At 39.0% G+C, this 14,143-nt stretch overlaps 1 protein-coding gene across 1 annotated transcript in view; it reads left to right on the top strand.

Annotated features, from left to right (window-relative positions):
- Positions 1-9,208: 9,208 nt before the first annotated feature.
- The window catches only part of LOC106528595 (uncharacterized), a 28,107-nt gene continuing 23,172 nt past the window's right edge, over positions 9,209-14,143 (top strand). Inside the window, exon 1 of the mRNA XM_014023803.1 lies at positions 9,209-9,394. The gene's annotated coding sequence lies outside the window, so the exon portion shown is untranslated. The remainder of the gene's footprint in view (positions 9,395-14,143) is intronic.

Here is a 14,143-nt window from a genome sequence, read left to right as displayed (position 1 = left end):
CTCTCTCTCTCTCTCTCTCTCTCTCTCTCTCTCTCTCTCTCTGTCTGAGTTCCCTCTTCTTACCTCCACAGCAGTAAAACCTTTAACCAAAATCAAAAGCTGAGCAGAAATAAGCTTTGTCTCTAAATGAGCACAGTCCACCAAAATCAGCCCATTCTGGGCCTCTTTTTCACTCACTAAACATAAGGCTTTTTCCACATCTACATTTTAAAAGACCACAGACTTGTACAAGAATCCCTTTAATTCAGTACCCATTGTCGAGTGACTAAAGAGAACAAGCAAGATTTTACTGATAGAAATGACTTGAAAGTAGCCATTTATGTATTGCACTGAAAATCTCGATACAATAAATATTCTTATATGTCCGTGGCGCTTCCGATAAACTCACAGACTGATTGGTAAATCGCAGTGTTAGCTGGTCTAACATGAAACCCGATGTCCCGTTTTGTCAGTGGTACCGTCCCCTTAACGCTCCTCTACCAGGAGTCAAAGCTACACTAAGAGCACACTGGATTGGCAGGTTTGCACCTCAGGAGTAAGAACTAGATGGTTACAAGTCAAGACACTGTTTGAATGAACATATCTGCTGCCCTATCATGTACATGATCTCGAACAGCATGCTTGGATAAGTGTGGCTAATTGGTCAACTGGCAAGCTCAGAAAGTTTTCTGAGAGCATTTCACCAAAGCAAACACCAGTGGTTACCAGGAAACCTGAAGGTAGTATCTGACTGGGCGGCAGCTGTTGGAGACTAGTTGTCAACTCAAAATTGTGGGAGTATTCCACGAAAACATGAACATTTTCTGATCTCGCTGAGTCCTAAGTGGTGTGATGAATGTTCAAGTTTTATGTGGCCAATTTTTGAATATCGCTGTTTATTGTTTGTGTGCACAATATGCAAAACTGTATTCCAGGCACAATTGCCACTTTGTACACAGCTTGGCAGCCCCTCCCCTGTATGTTTGATTTAATCTACCTGAGTACACTTTCGAATCAAAACTAGGCTGATTAGAACCATTTTTAAAATCACTACTGTATCTTTCATCAGTGTGGTTTTTAAATCCAAACATGTTTTCTGTCACGTATCCAAATATAGCTCTACCACTCTTGCGAGAGGTCCCGGGTTCAGATCCCGGATGAGCCCCCCATATGCTAATGTCCCGGGGTCTAGGGTATCCAGGACGCACAACATATAATGTCCGGACACAAATGTGTTTTAAAAAAAAAGAACACAAGTTTATTGGCTTGAACAAAATAAAGGGAGCCCCACTTCAAAACAAACAAAAAGAGGAAGGAAACCTGAATCAGCCAGCAGTTGATCGTCAGATCTGGGCAACTTCCCCTTGCCCTCCGGTCCAGGGTTTCACCCTACAACCAAAAACTGGAAAAAAAGCAGGTAACTCCCACACCAAACAGACAGTTCTGTGATCATGTTGCAAGAAAATTTGTTACACGGAAAGCAACAAAACTGCCACTGCTTCTTGTGTAAAGAAATTAAGAACTTAGATGTTTTAGATATTTTGGAGACTCCCTTACAAAATGCTGCTCACCCACTAATCGCCACTGTTTGTAGCCTAATGAGATACTACCTTTGGGGACCTAATTCCATGAGCTACTGTTTGGAATGGCCTTACAGGAAAACTGAAAAGTTGCTGAAACATCAGTATCGTTGAAGAGAAAAGGTCAGCGGTGATTTTAAATTTCCAGTGCAGAAGGAAATGATGTTACAGGATTCTGGTTTCTCGTTGTTGAATTTACTACCTCAGATTTCATTCGTCCTTACTCCTCCACCTTAAGCATGCACCGTGAATGCTTTTATTTTGTACACGAGCTTGCCATGTGACATGCAAATATATACAAGGTTGCCAGTTTACAATGACCAGCTGAATGCGCTATTATTCTATGTACAGTACAATATGCAAACACAGGCTAGAAGAAATGAGTGTCTGCTTTTTTTTTTCCTGACGTGTGTTCTGGTTTGACGCTGTCAGTATATGCGTTTGTCCCTGATTTTGTCTTGCATTCCACAGATGCTGGCATGTTTGCTTCTACATACCTTACAATACTGGATTCTGTTGTTTGCTTTGTCCCACCTTGTTTGAAAAAAAATGGGCAGACATCATGTTTGGTGTGTAAAACACAAACCCTTTAAATTGTTGGTTCAAGTACTGAAAGCACAGACATTGTTGAAACAGAAAGCAGGAAAATACTTTAGCATTGCTTTTTATTAAATGTTAACTTGAGCCCATTACTTATCATATTGTGTTTGTTACATGAGCCTGGGATCCTAGTCCATTGTAATGCCAACATTTTCTAAAAAGCTCAAACACTGCATCATTATGCTCCTCTTGATAAAATAATGGTTCATATAAGGAGAAAAAATGGGCAGGAAATACAAAGCCATTACATTACAATAGAATTTCGTGTGGTCAGTTTAAAGAACTGCTTTTATTTCTGTTAGAAATACAAATGTACGAGAAGAAAGGAAAATAAGGCATCACCAACTTTCATTCTGGTTTATTGGACAGTAGGAGAACATTCTTTTCTGGGAGTTGATGTGACGGAAGAAGACAAAGCATGTGAATAAAGACCACATTGTTATTGTTGGACAGCTGGGTCACATAGTCCTCACAGCTGTGACTCGTGCTGAATGTCCCTGGTCTGTGGTGGCCAGGGTTTACTAAAAGTGATCCAAGGAATCAAAACTTATGCATCTCATACCTGAGGAAAACATGGAACCAGGAGGCACTGTGGGGAGAAAACAAGTTGCCTGGGGCAGTGTGATGATATAAGCAGTGCTCTGTTGGAAAGCATTGTTTCCATCCCACAAAGCTGACAGCTGTGGGTCAGATCTGGTGTCAAAGTGGCGCTGCTGCCTGACTTCTGGCACAGCAAGTGGTTTGTCAACTGGATGTGGGCCAGGTCTAGCAATGACGGTACTGCTTTTTAAGATGGTGTGCCACAACTGGCCCAATGCGTTTTGGTTCATGTGGCGCTGGCTCATGCATGGACTACCTCTGGCAAATCACATCTGGGCCAGCAAAGGTCCATCATTGTTTGCAATACAGTATGTGAGCCAAGTATTAGGGACTTGTGTGGGCCAGGCAAATTTTGCAATGTCGGCTGTATCAACACTGTTGCTGCCCAGATACATATCTGCCTAATGTCAGCTGCCTCTTTCAGCAACATTATCAGCTCTACCCCTTAAAAAATGTTCAAGAATAATTTGTAGACCAAAAAAATGAAGGTGTTGGCTAGGCCTTCACATTTCTTAAATCTCAGTCCACCCTTTTGCTTGTAGCACTTGTCTTACACTTCTTAAGATCTCTGATTGACTTGATATTTCAACATACCTTCAGAGGTCCAGTAGAACTCATAACTCAACAAGTCCAAACTGTGTGGATTAAAAATAGGACAAGCTTAACATTGGACCATAACTGTTAGGCTAATTTATGGATCTGATGCACACTGGGGATTCTTACATGATATTAGATCACAGCAGTGGAACATTTATCCGAACGGTGATAAACCTAGTCAATACTGGCTTTGATCCTTTCAGGGAAACAAAATGACAGTGTTGTATTGCAGGTGATCAGGTAGTAATTCATTAATTATTTATTTTTTATTTACATTTTCAATAATAATCCAATATTTGGAATGAGAATGGTTGGTTTTTAATCAATAAAAACAGTTACTGGAATACCTGATACAGAATAAATGTCGGGTGGGGGTGCTTTAGTAAAAGTGTCATGTACTGTATAGTCATGTGCCCATACCATGATGAAATTTGCTCTATCACTTGTGAGATACACTCAAGTGGAGCAGTGGGCAACTATAGGGAGCAATTAGGGATTAAGTGTCTTGCTCAAGTACACTCCAACATATGGGCATGGGCAAACAAAACTGCCACTTTCTTATACAAAGTCCTACCACTGCAACCGTGACGAAGTGGTAGGACAGCCACAGCCAACACTATCAACACATGTTCAAGGACAGAATAAATGGAAAGTGAGTACTGGGCTCCGTGTCAATACAAAATCAGAATTTATGAGAAGTTCATGCAGATTTTACAAAGTGCTTGTTAAGGAAAATCTTGGAGTTTATCCAGACTCTGCTGAGCAGACAATAATTTAAAACCATAATAATTTAAAACCTAGGGCAGGGGCAGTACTAATTTGTCATTTTAATGAATCAGTGGTCTTAACATAAACCTCAATTGCATCTTTATTTTGTATTCCCTTGTATAAAACTGGACAGGTAAGGAGTGCCCTGTGCAACACAAGGAAGAGAGAGAGCTGTCCTTTAAACAAGTTCAGTAGCTAGACCACACAGGCTTTACTTTTAGCACTTTATGTTGTTTTGAAATGGCACACGTGTTTAATGAAGACTCAGGACTTTGTCAGCGATGTCGAGCTCATTCTGCTTCCTTTCTTTAAAAGCTCAAAACAAAACAAACAGAGCAAAGGAACTACCTGAGTGTGACGTTTTCAGAGTTCAGTTTTAGTTGAACTCCCCTTTAATAAAGAATTCTGAAGTTCTTCTTGTGATGACTAAACTAGTTATTTATTTTTTATTTATTTATTTATTTGTTTATTTATTTATATATTTATGTATTTAAATTTAATTAGGGGGTTGTGTATGTTGCTCTTGCAGATAATTGTTTCTCACTTTGTCTTGTGTTCATAAAGAGTTGGTGATAGAGGAAGTGAGAGTTTCATTTAAATCCCCTCGTTTGATATGTTTTTTTTAATAGAAGTGACTGATGAACAGTACATCTTATTATTTTGTTACCATTACTTACCATCACCATTACCTGAATACCATCTTCCCAGTGTTCCCATGGATGTCTATACCACAGCAGCAGTAGCTGTAAAAGCATAGCTCATGTCCCGTTCTGTGTAGGTGCACTTTAACATTAAAACCAAAGCGAGGAAATATTGTAACAAACCATAACTGGTGACATTGATGATAAGAAAGAAAATAAAGAATGCCAGTTTGACATTTTGTGGCCACACCCTAAATCTTAGATCCAAAGACTGCACCCCAAAGATTATAATGACCGGATGAAGTATTCAGACATGGAAAAATCTGAAACCAGACAATAAATGTAAAGGAATGGTTGATTCATAATATGGGTTTTGCTTCGTTAATATGTGTTTTTAGTATTATTACTTTTTTTGTTGGTGGAAAAACTACCCCATTTTTTCACCAGGAAAAGCTAAGAGAATGCATTAGGAATTCCAAAGTTGTATAAACTGACCAAACCAGTTCCTCCTACTACTGAAGCCATTCTCTTGATGTTGTCTGCAAAGTCCATCAGCTCATCCTTCCTGCTCTAATGAGGAGCAATTTCCTATAAAACTTATCAGTATCCATCAGAGGAAGTCCATTGTGTTTCATTTCAGCAGAGACAACAAGCACTTTCACAAAACACCTGAGAATTTTTACACCTTCTGATGATCTTGTTGTGATTTCTAAACAGACTGAGTTAACATAAAGGGTCGAAGGGAAGCCATCACTGTTGCACATTTGAGCCACCAATCAAGGTAGTAACAAAGCCATGACTGTTGTGATGTTATGAAGTGATGAACTACAGTCTGCATGACAGAGAAGAACATGACATACAGAACTTTTTCATTTAAAGAATTTGTTTAACCACAAAGAGAATCTGTCATGTTTTTTAAAATTTTCGAGGGAAACATCCACCACACATTTAATGCTCCAACATCAACGCAGCACAGTTGTATTCAACGCCTCTTTTGCTACCGATAAAGTCGTCAAAAGCTCACTTCCATGCGGGACATGACCAGCTCTGTTATTTATTTCTGGACTGTCAGGGGCAGCTTAAATATAGACTGGTCATTGTAGCCATTTTTCAGAACTGATTTGTGAAAGTGCCTTTTGATTTTTAGCAGCTGTCATTTTCCCGCCATTTCACAGTCTGTATTTTATGGTTTGTTAGAGTTCACAAACATGAACTCAGTGAATACAAACAAAGCTCCAAACTAGAATGTGGTTATTTTCCCATAAGAGAGTGTAGAATACATGTTTTGGAATTACAACAGATCTGTTATAAGAGGTCAGCTGATGGGACGGGACAGAAATCATTCTGAACTCCTTTCCCTCAGAGGGTCTTCTTTACTGCATAGAGGTTTCCCCAGCACTATTTAACTGTATGAGCTCTAAGAAATTCAGGAATCTGTATTTGTACAGGTTTTAATCACTTAGAAGTTTGGTACCATTTGCGCAGCACTGAATCTGCTCTGTCTTTAATTGCCTGTAAATACCAACTTTTACTACTCATGAAAAGGTCACTCATAGCCAACCATATAATCAGCACTATGCAGACACTGAGAAAAAAAATATCTGGCATGCTTTGAAATGCAAAACATATATATACATTTAAATGTAGTACTCAAAAACAATACCACTAGTAGTATAATCACTTTACTAAAAAGAAAAGCTATTTATGGTGAGACTGGACGTGGTACTAAGGGTGGTTTTGATAGGAGTGGTTAAGCTTGTTATTTGCATGCTGCATGGAAAATCATCCAGCGACGAGGGTTTGAAGTGCAAAGCAGCTCACTTTCGTCAGGTTTGTATCCATTCTTTGTGGGCGTGGGTGTCATATTAATGTTGAGAGTTGTTGGTTTAGTTGAACAAATTTTTTCCATGGTGAAATAGACAAGACTTCAATGACGGGTGAAAACACAATTGGGTGCACAAGTTTGAATTCATGGATTTTTTTTTTTAAGTAAAGAGAAAATAGAAAAAGATGGAAAACCATTGAATTCATGGATTTTAAGAAAAAACAAAAATTAGTGGAGGTGTATGTGTGTGTGTGTGTGTGTGTGTGTGTGTGAACAAGAGAATGTGTGTTTCCCATTAGATGACACCATATGTTGTATATCTATTTGTACTGACTTGTGTTGGGAACCACTTTATCAGAAAGATGGATCTGTGGTGATTCTTAGCTCAGTTTACTGTCTACAATGTGCACCTCAAATTACCCTGGTCCGGCCTTCACAGAGCCTTTGAACCCTACGTCAGGTGCATCTAAAATATTACACAGTAAAATATTACATTTAGTTTATCAAAGACAAGCTGAAAGATTACAGTTATCCAGATCCATAAACTGCAGTGTTGGCCCATTCCTTCTTTTCCTTTCAGTCTGTGGGATCTCAAACCTGTCAGCAACAACATGACTTTAAGGAATGAAAAGCTGGATTGTTCGATGCGCCACCTAATATTTGACAACGGGTTTTATGATAGCAAATCTTTTCTTTTGCACATTTTATTTCAGCTTTTGGAATATGATCTACTCACATGATACCAGGCAAATGATAATATTATCAGGAAAGACTAAAGAAAGTTGAAGGTGAAAACTGTGATCCTCCAGGTTCTGATTGTGCAATAGCAATACTACTGGCTGAACTTTCTAAGATTTCAAAAACCTTTCAATAAACCAATTTTCAAACAAAACTGCCATGGCTCACCTTGTGTTTGTGATGTTCTGTGTTCAAAATGGTTTCTGCTTCTCGAAGCATTTATTATTATTATTTTTGTTAATGCAAAGGCACCAGCTTTGAGCGTTTTACAAACTGCATATTTAATCCTAAAATTGTCATTTAGCCTAAGAACAATAAATGTGCCTGGGGAGAAAGTAACTGATAAGGAAATTCAATTTTTTTGTCCACTATTAACTAGACAGTAGTTCATCATTGTTGCCCTGATTGAATTCAGGAAAAAAAATATCTCATATATTCACATAATGTTAGAAAAATTTAGTAACATACACTTTATATTAGATACATACATATATATTCATAGACTGGCAAAAAAACAATAGTTACCTTAATACTTACCTTAATTAAATCCAGGTGGACACTTCTTTTTTGGCCAGGCAGTGTGTATGCAAAACACAGTTGTTTCTACAAACATACAATAAATATGGAATAGACTTAATATTTACACTGGCTTGTTACTCAGTGAACTGATTTGGTATAAAAATCACCAAACAGCCTGGGTCCAAAATACATCTCAGAACTTCTCCTGCACTATAAACTAAATCTGCTCTCCATCTCCAGAGACAGAACCGAACATGCAGAACTTGTATTCGGCACCAAATATCTGGAACAAACTCCCAGAAAACTGCCGGGCTCTCCAACTTCTTGAAATTGAGGTTGAAAGATTGTCCTGTTTGCCGCTGCCTTTGATTAAAGCAAGAACTTTTGGGTGTATTTTATCCTTTTTCTTTTATCAAATTATATTATTTCTTTAAGCATCTGTACTTCTAAAATGTTATGTATGTTTTATTGTTCCTTACACTTTGTCATGTTAGTAATTGTTAATGTATAGCAATTTGAGATGCACTGTTGCTGAAATGTTCCATACAAAAAAAGCTGCCATTCTTTAATAGATAGGTTCATTAAAAAGTTGTTTGAGTAGCTGACAATTCGTGGGATCTTTTCACAGTCTTGGTTTGTATTGTGTCCTGTTATAACACTTATCAAAGATGGTTACCCTAACACACCCTTTTTCTGGCAGAGCACAACAATCTCAGTCGAAGCAGTGGATGTTGCAGCGGAAATGCAAACATATTTGTCAGAGCCGTACCTCTCCAGAGTAGAAGACCACCTTAGTTACTGCTGAAGTTAAAATTAAACTATTAAAATAAAAATCTGCAACCACACTCTGTTGCATTACCACAATGAAAAAAAAAAGTTGCAGAACCACCAGTATGGAATTCATTCCAACATACTTGTGTATTATATAATTTTCACACGGTTTTATATCTCTATATTAATACTATTCATTAATTGCCAGTATAAAGTATTTTATGAGAAGTGATGAAACTGTCGGGGCTTTCATTCAGATGCAGTTCTAACACATGGCCAGCAGATGTCGCTCTTCTGACAAAGTGCCTTGGAAGCAGTTTGTCATTAGTGAAACAGTTGTGTCAAATGTGGTTCATTGTTTCATGAGGCTTCAGTTTCACCATCATCACTTGAAGCACCCCTGTTGTCCCAAGCGCACAGTAAAAAAATAAATAAATAAATAAAAAAGAAAGAAAGAAAAAACATGGCGCTGGTTGTCCCGTAAAAGGAATCAAACTTCTTCATTGTACGGGCAAAGTGTCCATCAAAAGAGTACGGAAGGGAAGGAGTTGTGGCCGGATAACAATGCGGTCGCGCGGACGTGATTTGACAAACACGGAGCCAGTCAGAGTCCTGGCGCTGTGATTGGAGCAGAGCTCTTCCGGGAAGAGGCGAGCCTGCAGACGGTGGCGTACGCAGAGTTGGGCGTACGCTCTCGAGTGGGCGGATTGTTAGCAGTGACAGCGAGGCTCGACCGAAGAAGCCCGACAAAAGTGTCAAAAAGCAAACAAGTGAAGGTGAGCGAAGCTGAAATATGATCACTCGGCTTTATTCCGCGTTTTGTCGAAGCGCTGAGAGCGGTGCGAGGCCGCGGACAGCGCGAATGTTTACCGCGGTGAAACGACGGGATTTTAGGCGAGTGATCTCACAGGCAGTCAACGTGCATCATGGGTGGAGGTCAGTGATGCGTTTGGGTGCAGCTCGGAAAGGAAACTTTCGAGCAGAGTGCATTGGGACAACTGCACTTCTGAGTGGCATTAGGCTTTCACTTTCCCCTTTGTGCTGATGGGAGAGGACCATTGGTGGATCAGACTAGCTGATATTCACGACGTCAATAGACGCAGCACTGTGAGTTGCACTACGGAGGAAAGTTGCGCAAGTTATTTGCACCCGTGTCTGTCTGTGCTGCATCTGTCTATTTGCAGACTCAGAGAAAGAGATTTTGGAACTACAGCAACATTAAAGGTCTAACATTTTTTAAGGTATTTGCATATTCCTTGCCACCTTTCAAACCAGACTTTTAGACTAAAAACATCTTAAAGCGAGATCTAAGTTATAATCCTTTTGTCCACCCTCAAAGTAAATGTTGTCAATGACTCTCAGCTACTATTACACCAGAGTTTTGCTCAAAATCTCTGAAATTGACTAAGTTAAAGCTATTTTTGTGTTACCTAACGTACCTAATTTGCTGTAGTGGCTATCTTAAATGGGACTGACTCTACAATTGAATAACTTCTAGATGCACATCCACTGACCATTATCTAATTGTTTTATTAGATAGTGATAAATAGAGTACATGAGGTGCGTACAGTAGGTATGGGGATTCACGCACCTCTTCAGCTGAACAGCAAAGAGAATGGCCAAACGACTAGTTTGTGATTTAGTAAAGGGCTGCATGATATTAGAAAATCTTGTGATGGTGGTAATATTTGTAAACATTGCGATGATGATATCAGGTGCGATATGTCTTATTTTTTCTCCTAAATATTGCATTAGCATGAAAAATTCAACTTCAAAACTCTTCAAATACATTAGTCAACAATTATTGCAGCAGTCCTTCGCAACATGAATATTGCACACACTGATATTGCGATGATGATACTTTTGCTATGTATATTGTGCAGCCCCAATTTAGCATTTTAAAGTACAAAAATGGTGCAGTGATCTGTAAAATAATCCATAATGACAAGAATTTAGCCACAGAACTCATCTATAAACACATAACTTACACTCAGTGTGTATAGTGCATCATTAACAGTCACCATGTATACTACTGGCAGTATAGACTCACTGTGTATGTTGTGCTGCAGTATGAACTCGCAGTGTACATAGAGGTGCATCATTGTGTATATCTTGTTTTGTTTTTATCATCCGTCCATTGTTTGAGATATTTTGCTAAGACTTTGTCGACTCCAAATAGTTAATAGTTATTGTCCTTTGTTAGTGCTGAACATTAGCATTAACATTAGCTGAACATTGAGAATTAGTCTTAGCTACTACCCCACTGGATTTTAGGTCAATATCTATAAATTGACTGAAATGCAGCCTTTTTTTCTAGCATCATTTGACTAAATCCAAAAGTTAATCACTTTTCGTTAGATTTAGGGACTTTATTTAAATCTCATCCAATGGTTTAGGAAATATTTTTGCTTGCAGACAGGCACACAAGCATACAGACAGGCAAAAACATTACTTTCTGCCTTTGTCCTTTGGTATCGTGTAAAGATAGCTAGGCAAATAGAACTCGGAGCCTGAGTCCACAACATTGCAGTCAGATAAAATTAAAGAAATGGTACTCTCAGGCTATGTTCACACTGCAGGCAAATCTGACCCAAATCCGATTTTTTTGACCCATCTGACTCATATCCGATTCGTTTATGACAGTCTTAAAGAGACAAATCCGATTTTTTCTAATCCGACCCAGGCCGTTTCAGTATGTGGTTTTAAATCGGATACATATCTGATGTTTTCAAAGTGACTGCAGTGTGAACGCTCATGTCACATTCATCTGACTTTTTCATCAGGAGGAGGGGGTGAAGGATCGATAAGAAACTAACCTCAAGTCACGCTGTTTAAATCTGTAGCTCCATGTGTTTACAGCTCCAAAACACAAGTCCAGTTGCTTCATCTTTTACTTTTCATTTTCCATGTAGATAGTATGATAATAACATGTCCAGCCTGGGTCGCGGAGAGTATCGATCCTAAAGTTAGCTACTCGATCGATACTTTTTCCAGCTCGTAGTTTCGTTTGAAAAAAAAAGCTTCACTGGAGCATCCCGGTCAGAGGCAGGTTCAGATATAAACACTGAACTAAAGAAGCAGGTCAGATAATTATTTAATCRGCTCTGATTAAACAACAACTTCCGATTCGATGTGCAAAATGTAGCATCCATGCTAGCTCTGTAAACAAACAAGCCGGCTGATGAGACGTCACGTCTTTTACTGCGCATGCGTGTCACATCAGTGCTGTGTAGCTTTCACACAGGGGTCTGATGCAGGCCACATTTAAAATGTAATGTGAACGTTCACACAAAAAGATCGGATTTTTTTCAAAAAATCAAACTGAGCATTAAGACCTGCAGTGTGAACGTAGCCTCAGACACATAGCTATCTTCTGGTGCTACTTTGGATTACTCAAAACGAAAAAAATAAGTAGGTCCTCTGGATGGGTTCTTTAGTGAAACGTTTTGTCTCTCGTCCAAGAGACTTCTGCAGTCTGATGAGTTTCAGGTGAACTCAGCCTTATAAGCACTGCCTCCACCTGGTGGACAAACAGGTTAGTCACATGCAAAAGAGGCCCATCGCCTAACAGTAGGCTTGATTAGCTCTATTGTTCTTAGAGGGTCATGTGCCCCATCACCCGTCTTATTGGTTTGGATGCTGTGGTTCTTAGGTGCTGTGTCATGTGTATGTAGTGAATGCAGGCGGGGCTCAATGTCCCACTTTTTTGGCTTATTTTTCCCTCTTTGTGTTGGTATAATTTGGGCCCTGATTCACACCTTTTACTCACAGAGGGCTGAGTCATACTTGCAATAACAGCATTGTAGGAGGAGGACAACTGGACACGAAGACCTCCACCTCTGTTTAATGGTGGATGGTTTTTCTTCACAAAGATGGCTTCCTTTACTTCTCTCTCAAACCACCGTTCCTCTCCATCAAGGACGAGAACATCTTCATCCCTGAAAGAGTGACCGCTGGCCTGTAGATGAGTGTAAACTGCAGAGTCCTGACCTGATGACGTAGCTCGTACTTTGGATTACTCACTACTAGTTGTGGTAAAAATGTGTGTGGGGAAAAACACCAGATAAATAAACAAAAAGTGCTAATATTTAATGGTTTAGCATTGACAGTGTAGACCAGCTTCAAGTTTTTCATTTCAGATTTGGGTACAGTGAGTCTAGTTGGGGCATACGTGTCAGCAATGCGCCGTTGACATAATCGTTTAGCCCCCTCACTTCAGTGTACCGTAGCCCCAGACAAAAAAAAAAAAAAAAAAAAAAAGTTTATTCAGGGGAGAAAAAAACTGATTAGTGTTGTGTATGCCATTTAATAATGTGGGTAGTTATGCCCTATATTTAGTGGAAACTAAAAAAAACAACTACACAAACAATAGGTGAGCCAGCTCCTCACTGGACCACCTTCATTTTAAAGGGAATAGGGACCCCTTTCTGAAGACAGTAGTATGTTTAATTTAGACAGAGAATATACGGTAATTGGTTTCAGAGAGGAACATTGGAAGCAAACTTGTACCAAACAGGAAAGACCAACTACTTTTGAGGTCTCAAATTTCACCTTTCTACTAGCACATAATGTGCAGCTTTGAGTTTGCTCCCATGAGTTTCACACAAATGGTTAAACAGTTACTAGCTTTGATAATTACTATGGTAAAATTTCTAACAGTTAAAATGAGTCTTGCTATTTATGAAGTGATGTTGTCAAACATTTATTAATAGTGAATACTGTACCAATGACATCAGTCCATGGAGCATGAAGTATGGAGAAAGAAGTGAAAAGATTATTCTAACAGCTAATGGTTTTTCAGACGTTTAACAACTCCTTTTTTCAAAAATGACATACTGGTGTGAATGAACACTATATGTTAAACCTCTGCATTTTTGCACAACTGCTTTAATTTACGTTGTTGCTGTTTTCTCAAACAAACAACCTTTGTGTTACTATGCAAATGTGCCAAGCAATTAGATCATGTTTATATGTGGAGGCTGCTGATGGGATCAGTCTGCCTGATCAACCAGTCCAAAGTTATTTACTCCTGGAGAACTGATAAATTCAACAGTCTCCACTATGAAAGCCGTTTGCAACCTTTGTTCGGAAGAGGAAAAAAAATGCTGTTCAAACATCACAGCGTGTTTCTCTCACTGCTGCCATGATAATCTGAACAGGAAGCTAATTAACACCTGCAAGTCAAAGAGTTAAACATTACCTGAAAGCTCTCTCTCACACTCTTTGGGAAATCACCACTGATCTTAGCTCGTTAGTTGAGTTGTAAGCCTGAAGCAGCCAGTTTATTTCATCACGTGCTAACTCTTGTAGCATGTTTTAAAACAGCGTTACGCCAAAAGGCTTTAAAAAAACAAAACAACTGAATTTGTCTTCTGTAGCTGAAGATGTTTCACTTCCCATCTAAGGAAGTTTCTTAACACAAAATTGAAAAGTGTGGAATTTACACCTTTGAAATAGGGCTGCCACAAACGGTTATTTTAATAATGGATTAATCACCGATTATTTATTCGATTAGTCGACTAATC

Source organism: Austrofundulus limnaeus, unplaced genomic scaffold (assembly GCF_001266775.1).
Source record: "Austrofundulus limnaeus strain Quisiro unplaced genomic scaffold, Austrofundulus_limnaeus-1.0 Scaffold391, whole genome shotgun sequence".
NCBI classification, from domain to species: Eukaryota; Metazoa; Chordata; class Actinopteri; order Cyprinodontiformes; family Rivulidae; genus Austrofundulus; species Austrofundulus limnaeus.
This window is presented reverse-complemented; position numbering and strand designations above follow the sequence as displayed.